Source organism: Macaca fascicularis, chromosome 13 (genome assembly GCF_037993035.2).
Source record: "Macaca fascicularis isolate 582-1 chromosome 13, T2T-MFA8v1.1".
Taxonomy (NCBI): domain Eukaryota; kingdom Metazoa; phylum Chordata; class Mammalia; order Primates; family Cercopithecidae; genus Macaca; species Macaca fascicularis.
This window is the reverse complement of record NC_088387.1, coordinates 741977-755283: the sequence shown is the minus strand read 5'-3', so window position 1 is coordinate 755283 and position 13307 is coordinate 741977.

Below are 13307 nucleotides of genomic sequence, written 5' to 3'. Positions count from 1 at the left end.
GAGCGAGACTCCGTCTCAAAAAAAAAAAAAAAAAAAAAAAAAAAAAAAAATTTGTGGCCATAGGCTCATAAGAACCTCATCCTCTATTTATCCTGCGAGCAGCAGTTCGGTATTCCCTAATTCAGTGTTTGTGGTGAGTTTATAGAACGTAACTCCTGTGATTAACAAGAATTGAGTCTATCTGTCATCATCTAATAGAAAATATGAAAAATTATTTGAATGCACACTTCACAAAAGAAGCTATACAAATAGCGAATAATGACACAAAAAATTGTCCAACGTCATTAATTGTTGGGGAAATGCGTATTAAAACCTCAAAGGGCTACCACTACGTACCCATAAGAATGGCTAAAATCTTAAAAGATTGATAATAGAAGATGTGGAGAAACTGGAACTCTCATACATTTTTGGTGGGAATGGAAAACGGTACGACCATTTCGGAAACCATTTTGATGGTTTCCTATAAACCTAAGATTCACTGACAATTTGACTTTGCCACTCTACAACTAGATATGCCCACACAGAGACTTTTACGTGAATATTCCTAGCAGCTTTAGTCATAATAACTAAAACTGAACCAAGCCAAATGTCCATTGGCAGATGGATGAATAAATAAAGACATATTCATGCAATGGGTTACTGGGGGAAAACAGCAATAAGAAGAAATGAACTCTGAAGTGCTCAAAACATGAATGAATTTCATGCACATCATGCTGGACAAAAGAATGCGGGCACCATGTACACCGTGGATGAACATACCATGTAAGATTTTATTTATATAAAACGCTAGAAATGACAAATCTACTCCATAGTAAAGAAAGTAGATTAGTGGTTGCCTGGGACTGAGGGGTGAGGATGGTGGGGATTGACTGGGAAAGGCACAGGAACTATCTTACGTGATGGAAATGTTCTTTCTTTTGATTCTCATGGTTGTCACATGCATGCATGTATGTGCCAAACTTATCAAAATGTATGTGGAAAACAGTTGTCTTTTATTAAATGCAAATTGTGCCTCAATAAGGTTGTTTTAATTAATTATTATTTTTGAGACAGAGTCTCGCTCTGTCACCCAGGCTGGAGTGCAGTGACATGATCTTGGCTCACTGTAACCTCCTGGGCTCAAGCGATTCTCCTGCCTCAGTCTCCCGAGTAGCTGGGACTACAGACGTGTGCAGCACCATGCCAGGCAAAGTTTTGTATTTTTAGTAGAGATGAGGTTTCACCATGTTGACCAGGCTGGTCTCAAACTCCTGGCCTCAGGTGACCCACCCGCCTTGGCCTCCCACAGTGCTGGGGTTATAGGCGTGAGCCACCGCGCCAAGCCCCAATAAGGTTGTTTTTTAAAATATAAACTATTAAAACAAAGATTACCAGAAATCCCAGGAATGCCTTTAATATAAAACAGGGAAATCAAAACAAACAAAAAGTGAGTATAAGGGAGAATAAAACATCCATACGATTACTAATATCCTAGGAGGGGAAAAAAGAAAATATAACAGATCCGTGAAGCAAAGAAGGATGACTTTGAAAAGGAAAATCAGAGCACAGAAGAAATCTCTTAGAAATACGTTTTTAAAAATTAACAATAAAAATTAAAAACTCCCATCCTGGCTAACACGGTGAAACCCCGTCTCTACTAAAAAATACAAAAACTAGCCGGGCGAGGTGGCGGACGCCTGTAGTCCCAGCTACTCGGGAGGCTGAGGCAGGAGAATGGCGTGAACCCGGGAGGCGGAGCTTGCAGTGAGCTGAGATCCGGCCACTGCACTCCAGTCTGGGCGACACAGGGAGACTCTGTCTCAACAACAACAACAAAAAAAACAAAAAAAAAAAAAAAAGAAAAAAAAAATTAAAAACTCAGTAGAAGGATAGGAAGACAAATTTGAGGAACTTCCCAGAAAGTAGAGCAAAATGACAAAGAGATAGAAGACAGTAAAATAGCCGGGCACGGGGGCTCACGCCTGTAATCCCAGCGCTTCGGGAGACCGAGGCGGGTGGATCATGAGGTCAGGAGTTCGAGACCAGCCTGACCAACATGATGAAACCCCGTCTCTACTAAAAATACAAAAATTAGCCGGGCGTGGTGACACGCACCTGTAATCCCAGCTACTCAGGAGGCTGAGGCAGGAGAATCACTTGAATCAGGGAGGCGGAGGTTGCAGCGAACCGAGATCGCGCTATTGCACTCCAGCCTGGGCAACAGAGTGAGACTCTGTCTCGAAAAAAAAAAAAAGACAGTAAAATAAAGAAACTTAGAGAGCCAGTTCAGAAAACTGGATACACAAATAATAGAAAGTCCTAAACAGGACAGAAAAATAGCGCAGGAAATCATGGAAGAAATAGTAACTCTGGAAGCTTGAATACAACAGAACTATGCCTCCCACATTTTGAAAGAAAATTACTTTTAACCCCAATTTTATTCTCAGCTTAACTATTAATCAAGGGTGGAAGCAGAATAAAATGTTGTCCAACAGTAACAGTCTAAAACCCAGCCATACCAACTCCTATTAGTTAGTTTCGTAGGCGGTCACTGGAGAACGTGTCCCCGCATGAACGAACCTGACAGGAGCGAGAGCTGTGCACACAGCAGGAAAGGGGAGAGGGGCACAGGGACGAGGAGGGGCACCCAGGAAGACGAGGCAGGGACCGTGGGCCCCAGGCCTTGAGGGCACCCCGTGCAGGTGGGAAGGCTCTGGGAGAGACCCCCCAGGAAGAGGAAGCTGATGGAATACCTGATGTGTCTGATGATCTTGAGGGAGACTCAAAAAATTGTCACAGCCCAGGAGTTTGGACCAGCCTGGGCAACACAGCGAGACCTCGTCTCTACAAAGAAAATATCAGCCAAGCCTGTGGGTGCACATCTATAGTCCTAGCTACTCAGGAGACTAAGAGAGGAGGACGGCTTGAGCCTGGGAGATTGAGGTTGCAGTGAGCTGTGATTCCGCCACCACACTCCAGCTTGGACAACAGAGCGAGACTCTGTCTCAAAAAAAAAAAAAAAAATTGTCACCAGATTTGAGTTGAATTAATGACAAGTAAATAGAAGAAGAAAAGCCCCTTCTCTTGAAAAACAGAAACAAAAAAACAAACACAAAAAACTCCACAAAACCCCAAACTGCAGGCAATTACTAGCTTCATGGGAAACAAAAGAAAGGAGAAGTGGTTCTGGTGCCCTAAATGGCTTGTCTCTGAAGAGCATGACATACGGCGCTACGAAGGATGAATTCTGACCTCCACAAGATTCCCACGCAGCCAGCCGCACAGGAGGGTGGAGGGAGGGGAACTGAATGCGGGAGGTGGGGGACGGAGAAGGACAAGAGCTCAATTCTCATCATCCAAAGTGAAGAATCTGTAAATCTACTTTTTTTTTTTTTTTCCCTTTTTGTGGAGAATGGGGCCTGGCTATGTTGCCCAGGCAGGTCCGTGCTCAAACAATTCTCCTATCTCTGCCTCCCTAAGCGCTGGGATTACAGGTGTGAACCACCACGCCCAGCAATAAAACCTCACTCTTATTTACGCACAGAGCAAACAAATGCCAACATGATTAGAGTAAGAGGTGGAAGCGGCTGCCTCTGCCTCTGGGGGAAGAGGAGGGTGCCGGAGGGCAGGAGTGCAGGGCGGTATCGGGAGTTTTTGTGAACCATTTGAGCCTTCAAACCATGTTCACATCTATGCTTGGTAGAAATAAAAATGTCAGGATTACTAACACAAACAAAGAGAGCACACTGGAGGTGGAGAAACGGGCAGAGCTGCAGGCTGACTTTCAAGGAGTCGGGCTGGGCAGAGGAGAAGAGGAGCGGGATTGGCGGTTTTCTTGGCTCTGGTGTGATTTGGGTGTTGTGAGTTTTTTGCCTTTTCATTTTTGCTTATGCATTCATCTGGTTTTGGTTGTGTTGGTGGTGCTGTTGCCTTGAAGGACGCAGCGATTGGACTGGATGCTGTGTGGGCGACCCCGCAGGGAGCAGAACGGCCACTGAAGACGGGGGAGACAGCGGTGTTGGAAGGAGGCCCGAGGTCTGGCAGTCGGGGGGTGGATGTGACCGGGAGGATGGAGGTGGATTTGTAGAGGGGGAGGGATGTGCAGGAAGAAGGGGTCCAGGAAGGGTCCCTTCCTCTAATAGGGAAGCTTCTTCTTTTTTTTTTTTTTAATTAAAAAATTTCTATTTTTAGAAGTAGGAGGTGAAGTTACTCCCTGTGCCAAAGGGAGTGACCACTAGGGGCTTGAGGGGTGAGTGAGTTCCACAGGGCGCTCCAGTGGCTGGCTGAGGCCCTGCTTGGGTAGGAGGCAAGGGTGCATCCATTCTGTGAAGCCACAGACCGTTCTCAGCACCCCGGGCGGGAGGGCAGGAGGGCAGGAAGGGAGAGGGCTGTGTCTCTGTGGCTGGGGAGGAAGGAAGGCTCCCTGGTGCCCACCATCCGGGCAGGTGGCCGGAGCGCGACTTTGCACCTCACAGGGGTCTGCGTGTGGATGTGGAGACCCTGAGGAGCCAAAGCCAGACCCTCGGCTGTCAGTGTGCGGGTGCCCAAGGAAGGGGCGCTTTCATCCATGCCTGTCCCTTGAAGCTCTCTCTGTCCCCAGCCGCTTGCTGTAGACCTCAGGTGGCTTCTGCAGCCTGTTCTCTCTCACAGCTGTCTGGGAAGTAACTCGATCGGAGCTTGCTTGAGTCTGCTGGGGCTTGCTTACAGCGCCTCAAAAGCTGGGTGGAGGGTATGCTCCTGTGGGTTTGTCCTCTTGCCCCTGCGGAAGCACATGCTCAGCAAGACAGAGGACTCAGACCTGGAAGGAGTGAGTGGACCTGAACAGCCAGCCTCTTCCCAAACCTGGACCCTGTGTCGGGACCAGGCCACAGCGGGGGCCAGAGGACCTGCCTGTCTGGAGTGGGAAATGCTTGCATTCTATTCCCCTGAAACAAAACAAGGCCAGGTGACTGCCTTCTTTACAAAAGTCTCATCCGAGTCCTGTTAGGTCAAAAGATTTGCACCATCCCTATTTGGGGTGTATAATAAACACCTTTTTCTTTTTTTTGGAGACAAGATCTTGCTCTGTCACCCAGGCTGGAGTGCAGTGGCCCAATCATAGCTCCCTACAGTCTCAGCCTCCTGGGTTCAGGTGATCCTCCCACCTCAGCCTCCTGAATAGCTGGAACCACAGGTGCACACCACCATGCTCAGATAATTAATTTTTTTTTTGTAGAAGCCGGGTCTCCCTGGGTTGCCTAGGCTGGTCTCAAACTCCTGACCTCAAGCAAACCTCCCACCAAAGTACTGGGATTACAGGCATGAGCCACTGCACCCCACCAGTAAGTTTTACTGTAAAACGTTGGTTTTTTGCTTTCCAAATCCCCAAATAGTCCCCATTCTGGTGCCCCGTGCACCACCAGGAGCACCTTCTTTGTGGATTTTCAAGGGTCCCGGGCCAAAGTGCAGGCGTCTTTGGGAACAGTAGCCCTTTTAAGCCCCAGAGGGAAGCCGGGACAGCAGAGAGCGTGCATCCAGCGCAGTCTGCGTATGGGACTACGGTGGGAAGAGTGCTCAAGGGAAGACAGACTCAGAGGGAGGCAGGGAACATTGAGGATGCAGAAGTCCAAGTGATGCCTCTGCCTGGCTTTATGTGTGTGTGGCGTTAGCCAGGCACGAGTCAGCCTCGGAGAACCCACTTCCTCATCTGCACAGTGGAAATGATCGTAGCGTCTCTGTAGGAGGACTGTCTCGAGGTGATGGTGGAGAATGCGTGTGGAGCTCTTAGTTCCAGTCACACGGAGAATGCACACCAGCCACTGCGGGGCCTCGTGTTTCATACAGGAAGTGACGACATTCGGCAGATGGAGCAGGTGGGATGGGGCGCAAGACTGACCACGTGGCCAGCTTTCTCTGTCCCTCCGTAACCTCTTTCTACCCACGTTCCCGCCAAGTGAGTCCACACACCCTGCCCCTTCCGTTCCAGCAGGGACAGTGCCAGTGTCCGAGGGCACACTCTGTGGGGGCAGCCACTGCAGCAGGGACAGTGCCAGTGTCCGAGGGCACACTCTGTGGGGGCCGAGGGCACACTCTGTGGGGACAGCCACCAGAGGACTGGGCGTCTTTCCCCTTTGCCTGTCAGCACCGGAGCCAGAAAACTGCCCACCTCAGAAAGTGGGGTGAAGGGCAGGGCAGGCCCTATCCCAGCATCTGGCCGGCCAGACTGGCTTGGCTGGGCACGCCATCTCGGTCACATTCCTGTGACTGTTTGTCCGAGGTGGGGCACAGGCCTAGATTGGAGGCCGCAACCCCGATTGATTGTAGAAGTGAGTAGTCCATGAGAATATGTTGTCCGTCCACCTGCACTTCCCCTGCAGGCCACCATCTCCTGGCTCAGTGGAAGGGATGAACCACGGGTGGGGCCCTCAGGGTCAACTCTTTTCCTTTTCCCTCGGTCACCACCTGTCCTGGGGGGCTGCGTGGGGCCCCTCAGTCCTGCTAGCCTGTTGAGGGAGGCTATGGGGGAGCATCAGCAGAGACCCAGGCGTGGTGTCTGGGAGGCAGTGGAGTCCTGGGAGTGGGGTCTGGAAGGTGGGGCCCTGTAGGCTTAAGGACAGTGGGTGGGGTGTGGGGAGCCTGGGTGCCCAGGAGCAGGAGTGGGACAGGTGTAGCGCCCTGGAGGAGGGGGTGTGTGAGCTGGGCAGGGTTTAAGCCAGTGGATTACATCCTCGTCACCACCATCATGCCACCTAACACCCATGGTACAACCCGCCTGGACTGTGCTGGGGGATTGTGTACATGACGCGAGGGGCAGCCGTGCCCCTCCTTCCAGCCACCGGTGGAGGCATGTCCTGCATGACCCACAGGTGTCACCAGCTCTCACCCTAGAAGGTGGAGGCCGCGGGGCCAGACTCCCAGTGGGCAACAGACCTGGAGGTTGCCTTCGGCGAGCCTCCCCGGGCCCTTTTCGCGCCCTTGCCCCGTCTTTATCGTGGGTTACTCCCTGTTCTCACCAGCCCCCGTCTCTCCCTCTGCCTCAGTGTGGGAAGCGATGAGGTACCATAGGAGAGGCGGGCAGCAGGGGCTCACAGGGGAGGCAGCCTGGGAGGCGGGGCCGAGGCCACCCTGGCGCTGACTTGTCTGGTGCCCTGGCCCAGACTCCCACCCTCCTGGGGCCTGGGCTCTTCATCTGTACATTCCCGGCTCCTCCCAGTGCCGCTGCACCTGCCTGTGGCTGAGGCTTCTCTGGCTTGGCTGCTCCTGCCCGAGGGAGGGAGTGGAGAGGCCCGCCCGGTGACTGTGACCTTCTCAGGCCCTCTGGGAGTCCCTCCCTCACTGTCAGGGGCTGTGGCAGGAACGGCCTCTCCCCGAAGCACTGGAGCTTGTTTTCCTAAGTGGGACTATTTTAAACTCTGTCATGGCTGATTAAACGTTCAGTCCTGTGGGAAAAAGCAAAAGTACCAGCCCAAGTTCACGACAGAATGCCAACAACGTGGTTAATGAATAAGCATAATGTGAATAGCCATCGTCTGCCCAGGCTGGAAACTTCAGGATCATTCTAGACCTTCTTTTTCTTCATTCTCACAATGATAACAGCGGCCGGGACTTCCCGAGATGTCCTCGGTCCCAGGGACTCATCTGCACCGAGTCCTCAAATCCTCCCAGCTGCCTGTGAGGTGGAAATAATATTCCCATTCTGCAGACAGGAAGCTGAGGCTGAGGGGGCCACACACTTGGGCTGGCTCAGGGTTCCATGCCCTCGGCCACTCCCTTTGGCTGCTCTCAGTTCACCAAAATCCGGCCAAGCCTCTCCCATCTCCCCGGTCCAGCCTGCCCGCCCACACCCACAGCGTCTCTCGGCTGGACGGCTGCCACTGCCCAACAGATACCCCCACTGGGCTTGCCCCGTGGGTGAAAGCCAAGCTCGGCTCTGCCTCCAGGACCAGCCCGGGCCCTCGCAGCCTCCTAAGGCACCCCTCACCCCCCCAGCCTTTGACACGCACCTGGTCCGGATCACCCTTGTTCTACCCCGGGAAGCCCTTTGTGCCTTCTTTGTCTCCCTCATCTCAGACACCCCTCCCTGGCAGCTTGGGCTCCTGGCTGGGTTTTCCTGACACTCCTCAAGCACCGTTTGGAGTTTTCAGTATTGGTAAAGTCAGCAGTATGGGTGTGACGGACTTCTTAGCATGTGCCCCCTGCTCCCAGAGGGACAAGGACCCTGTCACGGTGAGACATGAAGCATGACGCTTAGCCTCAGGGGCCCAGGAGCCACTCTGCTGGAACCAGGATCCACGCCTACTTGCTGTGTGACCTTGGGTAAGTCACTTAACCTCTCTGTGCCTCAGAGTCCTCATCTAAATTGTATCCACCACATAAGGTTGTCACAGGATTACGTGAAGAAGTAAAGCACTTCAAGCAGCACCTGGCACCCAGCGGCGCTGGGAAGTCACCTCATGCGGTATGTCCTGGGTGCCTGCCTCTGGCTGAAGGAAGTTCTGGCGGCCGAGCACTCTGTGTGGATCCAGCCTCTCTGGGTACCCTCCAGAGAGCCTGGCAGTGCGATGATCTCGTTACCTGGGAAGGCAGAGAGCAGCCGCAGCTGGGAACCCCGTGTCCGCTCCGGCGCCCAGCTCTTAGAAGCTGCCGTCGCCGGGTGTGATGCAGACAGAACAAAGGCCGCCGAACAGCGCGGAGTGGGAAACATCACTTCAAATCTGTTTTTTCAAATCGCGTTATTTTAAATGCCCTGGGCGGATGCCCACGTGTGCAGGGACACTCAGCCTGTCCAGAGGCGCTTTGTCTCTTTGAAAGGCCTCATTGTAACCCCACACCGGCCCCAATTGATACCCAGAACAACAGGCCCTTGTGTGGGCGCCGAAGGCAGGCTCGCTCCAGCCCACGGCTGGCAGTGCAAACCCTTTGCTGCCTCTTTAGGGTCAGCGTGAAGCAGCCTTCAGTCTTCCATTCGGGTTGCTTTGCAAAAATAGTCCTACAACCTGCGGGGGTGGGGGTACGAGACGCTTTTTAGAATTCAGCCCTTGAACGTTGAAGAGGCCCGGCTCCCATAAGCTGTGTCTTCTCAAGAAGGGAAGATCGATGGGGATCTGTCCTGGGCAGAGTGGGGGGCAGGAGCTTTGCTTCCTGGGACACCTCCCAGGCCCCCCTGCCCTGCACGGGGAAGGCCACCAGGAGGATACCTCCAGGATCACCCCCTGAAGCAAGGGAGCCACAGCCTGGGAAGTCACAGGCCATAGCCTCCAAAATGTCCTGGTTGGATTTGGCTGGTAGCTACCGTTTGCTGATTGCCCTCTGGTGATGTGCCCCCTCCCCACACACATGTCCATAATGAACCACAAGCCCCATGGAGCTGCTCGAGGGCCATGGAAGGCAGGAGGGAACGCACTGATCAGATCACTGTCCAGTCAAAGCTGCGCCAGAGCGTTCCCAGCCACTGTCCCAAAGCCTCGCCGCACCCCGTCAGAAACACCCTTTCACCTGGCATCTCACCACTCTGTCATTTCCTGAGAGGCCAGAGGACAGACATGCCTGAGCACAGGTCAGCTGGAGCCGCCCTGGGGCGCTGGGCCTGCTCACTCATGCGGTCGTGTTTACTGAGCACTGGCCCTGTGTCCCTCCTGGCGCCTGGCCGGGCGCTGCATGTTCCTGGGTCCATGGACAGCACACGAGCCACAGGGACAGTCAGGGAAGGGGGAAGCCCTTAGCAGTGACCCATGAGGCCCAGTTGGTCCAAAGCCCCCAGTCCTCTTCTCTGCTGGGCCCATGACTTGGTGGGGACGACAGTGGGGTGACTGACTATGGTCCCGCCTATTCTGCAAGCTTTGGCTTTGAGTCACAGCATACACATTGGCCACTTCCTAATCCTTTCTCAGGCTTGTGGATAGAATTTTCTCTTTATTCTGTGAGCTTAAAAATACCCAGTTCCTCACCTTTGCAAAGTATCAGCCAGACTGTTGCCTTTGGCTCTGTGGGGGCTGCAAAGTGGACCCAGCAGCTACCTGAGCTGGCGTGGCCGTGGCTGCAGCTCTGAGCACCAGCTCCTCTCCAGCAGACGCTGAGTCCAGGGCCTGGCTGTGGCCGTGGCCTGCTACAGGCCCTGTTGGCGGTCTGGGCTGGTGGTCTGGGGGGGGTGGTCTGGGGAGGTAGTCGGGGTGGTGGTCTGGGGAGGTAGTCGGGGTGGTGGTCTGGGGGGTGGTCTGAGGAGGTGGTCTGGGGTGGCGGTCTGGGGGGGCGGTCTGAGGTGGTGGTCGGGGGAGGTGGTCTGAGGTGGTGGTCTGGGGTGTTGGTCTGGGGTGGCGGTCTGGGGGTCGGTCTGGGGGGGCGGTCTGGGGCGGCGGTCGGGGGCGGCGGTCGGGAGCGGCGGTCTGGGGGGTGGTCTGGGGTGGCAGTCGGGGGTGGCAGTCGGGGGTGGCGGTCTGGGGAGGCGGTCGGGGGTGGCGGTCAGGGCGGTGGTCTGGGGCGGTGATCGGGGGTGGTGGTCTGGAGTGGTGGTCTGGGGGGTGGTCTGAGGCAGTCTGGGGTGGTGATTGGGGGTGGTAGTCTGGGGCGGTGGTCGGGGGCGGTGGTCTGGGGCGGTGGTCTGGGGGGGGTCTGGGGCGGTGGTCTGGGGCGGTGGTCGGGGGCGGTGGTTGGGGGGGTGGTCGGAGGAGGTGGTCTGGGGTGCTGGTCTGTGGGGTTGGTCTGGGGCGGTGGTCTGGGGTGGTGATTGGGGATGGTGGTCTGGGGTGGTGATTGGGAGTGGTGGTCTGGGGTGGTCTGGGGCGGTGGTCTGGGGTGGTGGTCTCGGGGGGTGGTCTGGGGGGTGGTCTGGGGTGGTGATTGGGAGTGGTGGTCTGGGGTGGTCTGGGGCGGTGGTCTCGGGGGGTGGTCTGGGGGGTGGTCTGGGGGGTGGTCTGGGGAGTGGTCTGGGGCGGTGGTCGGGGGGTTGGTCTGGGTGAGTGGTCTGGGGGGTGGTCTGGGGGGTGGTCTGGGGTGGTGGTCTGGGGAGTGGTCTGGGTGAGTGGTCTGGGGGGTGGTCTGGGTGAGTGGTCTGGGGGGTGGTCTGGGGAGTGGTCTGGGGGAGTGGACTGGGGGGGCAGTCGGGGGGGTGGTCTGGGGGGGCGGTCTGGGGGAGTGGTCTGGGGGGTGGTCTGGGGGGGTGGTCTGGGGGTTGGTCAGGGGTGGTGGTCTGGGGGGTGGTCTGGGTGAGTGGTCTGGGGGGTGGTCTGGGGGGTGGTCTGGGGTGGTGGTCTGGGGTGGTGGTCTCGGGGGGTGGTCTGGGGGGTGGTCTGGGGGGTGGTCTGGGGAGTGGTCTGGGGCGGTGGTCGGGGGGTTGGTCTGGGTGAGTGGTCTGGGGGTTGGTCTGGGGGGTGGTCTGGGGGAGTGGTCTGGGGGGGTAGTCGGGGGGGTGGTCTGGGGGGGCGGTCTGGGGGAGTGGTCTGGGGGGTGGTCGGGGGTGTGGTCTGGGGTGGTGGTCTGGGGGGGTGGTCAGGGGGGTGGTCTGGGGGGGTGGTCTGGGGGTTGGTCTGGGGGGTGGTCAGGGGTGGTGGTCTGGGGGAGTGGTCTGGCGGGATGGTCTGGGGGGTGGTCTGGGGGGGGTGGTCGGGGGGGTGGTCTGGGGGAGTGGTCTGGGGGTTGGTCTGGGGGAGTGGTCTGGGGGTTGGTCTGGGGGAGTGGTCTGGGGGGGTGGTCTGGGGGAGTGGTCTGGGGGGTGGTCAGGGGTGGTGGTCTGGGGGAGTGGTCTGGGGGGGTGGTCTGGGGGGTGGTCTGGGGGGTGGTCTGGGGTGGTGGTCTGGGGTGGTGGTCTGGGGTGGTGGTCGGGAATGGTGGTCTGGGGCTATCCTAAGTGCCTGGCTTCATCACTCTGTGAAGGCCCCTGCCGACTAGCATCATGTCAACCACTAAATCTCACCGCCACTTCCTGGGAGGTGGGAGGACAACCGGCAACGAGGACGGGTCTGGGTGCCTTGAGGTCATATCAAGCCCAGGGCTCCAGGGCCAGAGGGAGGCAGCCCTCAGTCCAGCTGCACTTCTCACCACCTGCACCAACCTCAGTTTCCCTGCCTGTAGGATGACGTGGCCACTGGGAGAGTAACGGAAAGCTTTATATGGAAAGTGCTTACACAGTGCCTGGCACAAGGCAGGAGCCCCCAGAATGGCAGGAAGATGGTAACACAGGAATGAATTTGGATCTTCTGGGCAGTTGCATTTGATCCAAGTGAGGGCCACCAAGCAGGCAGTCTCTGAGTGTCTTGGGTGGCACCAGGCTCTGCCCTAAAGGAGGTGAGGTCCCCTCCTGTGTAACACCCAGAGGCAGAGAGGTGAGGCGTGCCAGCAAGAAGCAGCTTTGGGGGCTAGACACCATCCCCCCAGTGGTCCCAGCACACGGAAGGTGCTCAGTCGGTGCCCCTGCTCTGCATCTTGCTTCACCCAGCAGCCTTCTCTAATGTCCCCGTTCCCAACCCTTCCTACCCAGGCATCGTGGGCTCCCAGGGGAGCAGCACCCATGGCTGGCAGGGCTGCCGCCAGCACACATGTGCACCTGCAAGCACAAAACAGCCGGACAGGGACAGAGTTGGGAACAGACATGTGGGAGCAAAGAAACCCGACAGGGGATGGGGGGTGAGCGTGGGGGGTGAGGAGGAAGAGCAAGACCAGGAGGGGGCATTTTTGAGGCTGGAAATGAAACCTTGCCCATCCAATTTACATCCAATGTGAACAGGATGCAAGTCAAATGTGAAATGAAACTGCAGATTTAAAATATGCCCAGGGCTAGAAGAAATCAGAAAGTGGTGCCAGAGAACCACTGGCAAAGCCTTTGGCTGAAGAAAAAATAGAGAAAGAGTATATGAAAGTTTTTTTAAAAAGAGAATGATTAAAATGTCAAAACATTGAGAAGCCCTTGGGAAACTAAGCCTTCCATTTCTCCTTCTCCTTCTCCTTCTCCTTCTTCCTCTCCTCCTCCTTCTTTATTGTTCTTTTTCTTTTTGATGAGGGTAAAAAGTGAGCTTCATTAACATGTTGCTGGCTTCCTGTGGACGGTTTTGCTGAAAAATGGGACTTCCCTCAATCAACACTTGCTGGAAATTTTGTTAAACACGTAACAAACTTCCGATTACTTCTCATTTGTAGTTTAATTTTTTCAAGGTAAAGCCCCAATCAAACCTTTTGCTCATGATGTACTATGAAACGTTGGGTGTTTGAAGTGTACTTACTAAGAGTGGCCGGTTTCTGGTACCAGTTATCCTGGGTTAACAAAGGACCTCCTGAATAGACCAATTTAGTTGTAGAATCTCCAAGTTGAAGAGGAGTAAAATGTCAACTGAACTCACCACTTGAGGCTTGAATTTTAT